Genomic DNA, 6,226 nt, shown 5'->3' with positions numbered 1-6,226 from the left:
AAAAAAATGAGGTAAATGACCACGTGGACATACTATTAAATTCTATTTATTTACCATTTTTAAAAATCTCTATAGATATCATTTTTAATAAGAAAAAAAAATTTTCAATAAAAAAGTCCACGTGGACCAAAATGGGGGGGGGGGGGGGGGGGGGGGGGGGGGGGTGGGATTAGTTAAAAATCCACGATTGTCCACGAGGGGGGGAGGGGGGAACAAAAAGTGCTTAAAATTTGTCCACGTGGTTTATGGACGGCCCCTTTATGGTGTAGGAAAAGTCTCCTTCACTGCGTTGCAAACTTCTGACTGAAATCAATATACACTCTGCAAGGGTATAAAAATTAAACAAAAGAGCACAAGTTTTTTCCTGTAGCTTTCTATTAAAATGAGTTCAAAATAATGTTTTTTTTTTAGTATTAAGGATTATATATTATAATATATTTAATATGCCATCTTCAACATCAACCGTATCATTCTTTATTTCCATGTCATTGGCCTCTAATGTGCCTATAAGCTTATTAACTTCAAGGGGGTCTACGCAACATTTTTTGTGCCTTCGCAACCCATATCTGTAATCAGACTAATTATATACACAATATTGAGTTAAGAGTGGTAACGTCCATTCTATTTTTCAGTTTTGATTTTACAATGTTTACTTGGCTAATCGCACGTTCTACTTCAGCGTGGCATGGCAAGGACAACATCTGAATCGCAAACGAAGCTAATTCAGATAATCGTTCGTTGCCCCCAGAGTCATTAAAAAGTTTACTTCCGCCCAAAACTTTATTGTATCGTCAATGCTCTAGATATATATATAGATGTATATCATTATATGGGCGCTGTATTCTGCCGATATCTTCAACAGAAAACTCTTCCAAAATGGGGAACAATGTTGGATTTTTTTGGACATAAAATAAAGATGACAATCTCGGAGACGAATAGGATCGATAATAGAAAATCTGCTGTGACATAATATCGATATAAAAAAGCTGATTTAAAATTAAAAAGAGCCGGAATTCCCGCTTCCCGCTGTTCCTTAAATATGCCCGCTAGCCAAGTAAAAAAAAAGCTGAGAATAACGGGGAAAAAACTGATTTAGCAACACTGCTCGGCTCGATCTAGCCATGTCCGCCTGTCCATATGAACGCTGTGATCTCGTAAACTTTTATAGCTACAATACCGGGATTAGGCATGCAGATTTTAGAGATTCATGCGCAGCGAAAGTTTGTTTCGTGAGTGTGCCACGCCCACTCTAATGTGGACGGAGGCCCATTAGCCCCTTGTAAGGTCTAATACAAATTTTAGTAGCGCCCGTATCTATGAGGAATTTCATAACAGTCTCCGCTACTCTTTGTCTGTGGACGGGTAGCAAGGAATTTCCACTTAAAATATGATGGCAATCAATCAATCATCATCGATTTTTGAAGCTACGCTAGCCAAATTTCCGCCAGCCTGTTCGCCGCTCTAAGCGACGTGATTAACCCTTTGTTTTTTCTGAATGTTTGTTCGGTCAGATGTGGCTGGTCTACTATTCTGATAACCGGGGCTGGGGATGTTTTAACAACTTAGAGAAGGATAGGTCAAAATCCATGGGCTTCTGTAAATTTTTTTGGAGCCTACTGTTACGCAGGTCGAAATGAACTTGAGCCTTTTTGATGTTTGCTGTAATGCGGATTTTTCCCAGCACCAAGTTGTTGATTTGATTAAGAGGGGATCTTTTCTTGCTGGCGCCTTTGAACCTGCTCTACGATCCTTATCCTCTTGACTTCTAGCAAACGTGGTTTCATGGTTTGACTGGACTTCTTGTGCCAGGGCGAGATGGCATGTCTTTAGTTTTTGCCGCATTAGGCCTGAAATAAATACCGCACAATAATATTGCCATAGCTGCTTCGTATGACATGTTGACTTTATTCGTCAACAAGGTGATCTTTTTTTGAACCTCATCATAAAATCATTGTAATCACTGTATTATGGAGTCGCCGAAGGTGATTTTTATCGCAAATTTTTATTTATAAATATTTATTTTAAATATTTGGATAGAAGGCTCACTTACATGATTCCCATTTCCATATTTCCTGCGAAACTGGCTTTTCCCGTTGAGATCAAATGAACTTTTAGTTTCCCCTGAAACCATTGGCGTGATCCCGCGCAGCAGTATTGTGTTAAGGCTGGCCAGTTGGCCTACTGCATGTTTACTCGTGGGCGAATTTCGGACGGCCAGTTGGCTGGCCGTCAACTCGTAGTTGGGTGCGGGTGTAGTCCCTCGCTGCAGTAACTGTTTAGATGGGCCGGCTGCCCGTTGCTTGTCTAATGCAGAATTATTAGGCTGGAAGGAAACTACGTCAACACGTATGTGGGTGCGGGGGTGGTCCCTCGCCGCAGTCACTATTTAGATGGACCGGTTGGCAGTTTGTCATCTAATGCAGAATTATGACGATTAGGGTGGAAGGAAACTGTCCACCTTTTCTTGCTGGTCTAGGGACTCAGTCAAGATTAAATGAATAAAAGATTTAATGGCTGTTGCCGGCTATGCACTAGCTTCCGGTCAAATGCAGTGTCTGCAATTTGGCCAGCGCTTTGTCTTCGGACATTGACTCTCAGTCCGGTTGACTTTAGTTAACTACTCCCCCCTTGAGATTTAGGCCGACCCTATCTGAGCGATCACCTCCCTTAGTTGGACCGCAGATCTCCTTGTCCTGGTCAATCGCTGATAGGCGAGACTGACGCAAATCCGGTCCGGTTGGTGTTGACTTCTGCTCCGAACTGTTGAATGTATTCCAGGTTTCGTTCACTCAGACGGTGAAGGTAAGGAAGACTTAAGACATTCTGACTGATGGTGATGTTCTCTTCTGGGCGTAGTTATTACTGATGGCAGCGCGCCCATTAAAGATTATAAGATTAGTGCCATGTATCCAGACGCTGCTCCCGTTGTCCATGATTCCCACGTCGACATACGTGATTGGGTGTAGCTCGCTTGGCTGAGACTCGCAGTGTGCCGTTCCCCCAGCATGGAGCTTTCGGGCACACGAACTCTCAGTCGCCAACTGGCAGAAAGTGGGTCCTGGTATTACAGAGCAACTTTTAATGGCATGGAATTCCCCGTTGCATTCATCCACGACGTCATCCACTATCCTTAACATCACGTTATTGTGCACCACGGGAAAAATTGTTATCTTTCTACCCGCTAATTGAACTTTGGCAAATTTTATTACAAAATGTAAGATGTTAATGGATTGAAAAATTTTTACGGACGCAATGGACATAATAAGTTTATAGGGGTATCGGTGTGCTCCTTTATCCAAACCTTTTCTAAGTCTGCGTGATCTAATATATTCGGGCTGACTACGTTAATTTTCGAGAGTGCTATAGCGAGCATCAAATTCTGTAACTGCATCATAATCATCATATTACGAGCAAGAAATATTTCATATAGGTGACCTGTATCCATTTGCGAGTTCTTGGTTGCTTTCAGAATTTGATTGACAATTTCCGTGAGTTTGGGTGAAAACTCTGAATTCTATTGTTAATTTCTATCTGTCCATTGCTTGAATCCTGATCTTTTCTAAATCTCCTGCATCTGGAGTTCCTGCTACAACTTTCAGAATCGAACCTAAGAAGTCTAGGCTTCCAGATACCCAGTGATGCACGCCCAATGAATTGAGTAGGTTGCGAAGGTGGGTGGTATCAACATTTAAAAGCTTGAACATGTCACATTGTCTGTTTTTTCTATTACACGCCTATACTCTGAAAGATTCACTGAATGTCTAACGTCCGCGTCCCATACTAGGACCTTACCGTCAATAACAGGAATATATTTGGTTGGCGAGTAGTCGCCAAGCTCAAAGAGAAGAAGAGGCAGATGCATTTAAACCTGTGGGATTGAGTTTTAGCTATTTTTTGTTCACAGAGAGGTATCCCACCACCAAGCAAAGTTGACTTAAAATATTAAAATTATGCCAGTGGAAATGTAACTTATAGCTTGTAGAACTTTCGCCAAATGGCTGTACTGAACACACTACACTACACTATTGACTGAAAAAATAAATGATGCCAGTGGCAATAGAACTTATAGCTAGTAGGAATATTTGCCAAATGGCCAGTTTTAAAAGAAATATTGTTTATTATCTAAGATTGTCCTTGTGGACCACGCTCCCTTTAATTAAGACAGTGGTCCCCAGGTCCGCTTCAACGGTTCGCTCCTAACAGAAAAGTGTGAGTTTATTCCCAAGTCTTAGGTTGGATTTTACAAGAACCTTTTCACCGACTTCAAATGTTCTATTCTGTCGGGAAGCGTTTTCTATGGCTCTGAGTGCGGTTTGCGCACTTCTGATTTTGTTTTGGATGCCTGCCTGTGGATCATCCGGGTGTGATTGCACGATGTCGGTTGGTCGCTTGCCAATTTCTGAATTGATATGTTGTATTTCGTTACGGCTAATAAGACTATTTCCACGGTGTCGGTTATTCCACAGTCGATTTTTAGGCATCGACTGAGTTTCCATAGAGTACTGTGGAGTCGCTCCATTTGCCCGTTTGAAACACTATGAAGAGGCGGAGCAATGTTGCAATAGTTAGCCCTAGCCTTTGTGAAATAATTCATTAGCTGAGGTATATCTGGTTTAAGATCCTCAATGGTCCTTGAGTGAACATGCTGCACGACGGCAAATTTCGAAAACTTGTCAATGCACGGTGATTTCATGTGTGGCAAAATAAAAAAGTCATCGATTAAAAATTTTTTTATAGTAATTCTTGCGGTATTTATTTTTTATGGTTTTTTAGCGTTTTTATTTTGAAATTTTTGGATCGACTTTCGAAAACATTTGTCACTAAAAATAAATATAAGTTTTTAATATATTTTAGTATTAAATTATATTTCTTTCACAGACAGCGCTGCGGTAAAGAACGAAACAAAAAGAACTTTGAAAAAATAATTTACATAATCGATAGGTACTGACGAGACTAATAAATTTTAGCAAAATTTTTTTTGAAAACATGAAAATTATGGGCGACACAGTTTTGGGCGGCTTGTGGGAGTTAGAGTGGGCGTGGGACCCTGCTGAAACAAACTTGCGCTGCGCAGGAATCTCAAGAATCTGTATGACAAATCCCAGCATTGTAGCATTTATAGTTTCCGAGATCTCAGCGTTCATACGGGCAGACGGATATGGCTAGATCGACTCGGCTAGTGGACCTGATCAAGAATATATATACAGGGTGGCTGATGAATTTTGCTACTTTTAGAAACTCAAATAATTTTTTTTTCAGTGTATGAAATTCATTTTTATTTTATTCATGTTAAAGCTCATTCAATTTTATTAAATATAGCTTAATTAGTTTTAAAAATAATGGAATTTAAATGCCCCCCCCCTGCTCGTTGATGCATGCGCTGCATCTTACCAAAAAGTTGTTCATTACTGCTTGGAGAGTTGAGACAGGAATTGCCGCAATTGTTTCTCGAATGGATTGCCTTAGTTCATTCAAATTTGTTGGTTTTGCTTTGTAGACTTCCTGTTTGCAATAACCCCACAAGAAAATGTCAGGTGCAATAAAGTCAGGCGACCTGGGTGGCCTACGGAATGTGGAGTTTCTGGATATCAGCTTATTGGGAAATTTTCGTCGCAATTCTGTCATAACAGGTTGGGCTATGTGAGGAGCTGCACCATCTGAACCCACACAGAGTTGAAAGAAATTCTCATTCGGCGTAGTTCTGGATAGAAAAACACTCTCAACATGCTCAAGTAACGGTCTCCAGTAACCGTAACGGTGTGACCGTTTTCTTCGAAGAAGTAGGGCCCGACAATGTGGGTTGGAAGCACTCCATATTCGACAATTTTGTTTGTTTATGTTGCCGTTGAAATCGAAATGGGCCTCGTCAGACATGAAAAGACAGTTCAACATGTTTCCATCCTCTTCCACCATTTGAAGCATCTTCTGGCAAAATTTCAAGCGAATCGGCAAGTCTGCAGCGTTCAGTTTGTTGGCCATTTGAATTTTATATGGGAAAAGGTCCAAATCTTTGTGCATAATTGACTGTAATGACTGTCTGCTTACACCCATTTGAGCAGATAAGCTTCTTGTCGAAACACGTACAGCAGCGATTGTTTCCTCCGTTCGAACTGAAGGGCTTCGATGGTAAGGTCTTCTGTTGACTGTCCCATGCTCGGCAAAATTGTTTACAAGTCTCATTATGGTCCATCTGCTAGGAGGATTGCCGCCAAACGTGCGCCTATAC

Source organism: Drosophila subpulchrella, unplaced genomic scaffold (genome assembly GCF_014743375.2).
Source record: "Drosophila subpulchrella strain 33 F10 #4 breed RU33 unplaced genomic scaffold, RU_Dsub_v1.1 Primary Assembly Seq39, whole genome shotgun sequence".
In the NCBI taxonomy this organism is placed as follows: Eukaryota; Metazoa; Arthropoda; class Insecta; order Diptera; family Drosophilidae; genus Drosophila; species Drosophila subpulchrella.
The sequence above is the reverse complement of the archived record's forward strand: the minus strand, read 5'-3'. Positions refer to the sequence as shown.